Here is a 348-nt window from a genome sequence, read left to right as displayed (position 1 = left end):
TGTGCTAAACTAGAAACAACAAATGCATTCGCTCTGAGGACTCCGCTGAATATTCCGAAATCAACTTCCTACGAAGAATTGCTTAAGATAGCCGGCTTAAAGAACCTGGAACACCGAAGCATCGAGCAAGCCCCTCATTCTTGTCCACAAGAGTATTCTGATGACCAAGCACTGAATTACATTCGCGAAATGTTTATCCCGCGAAGCAGTGAATACAGTCTTCGCGGCCATTTTAAGCTACTCCTCCCAAGACCAAATTCATCCTATATGCTTTACTCCTTTACTTATCAAACGGCCAAACACTGGAACAATCTTCCCGACAACATTAGAACATCAGAGAATATAATT

This window comes from Montipora foliosa, chromosome 12, assembly GCF_036669935.1.
Source record: "Montipora foliosa isolate CH-2021 chromosome 12, ASM3666993v2, whole genome shotgun sequence".
Taxonomy (NCBI): domain Eukaryota; kingdom Metazoa; phylum Cnidaria; class Anthozoa; order Scleractinia; family Acroporidae; genus Montipora; species Montipora foliosa.
This window is presented reverse-complemented; position numbering follows the sequence as displayed.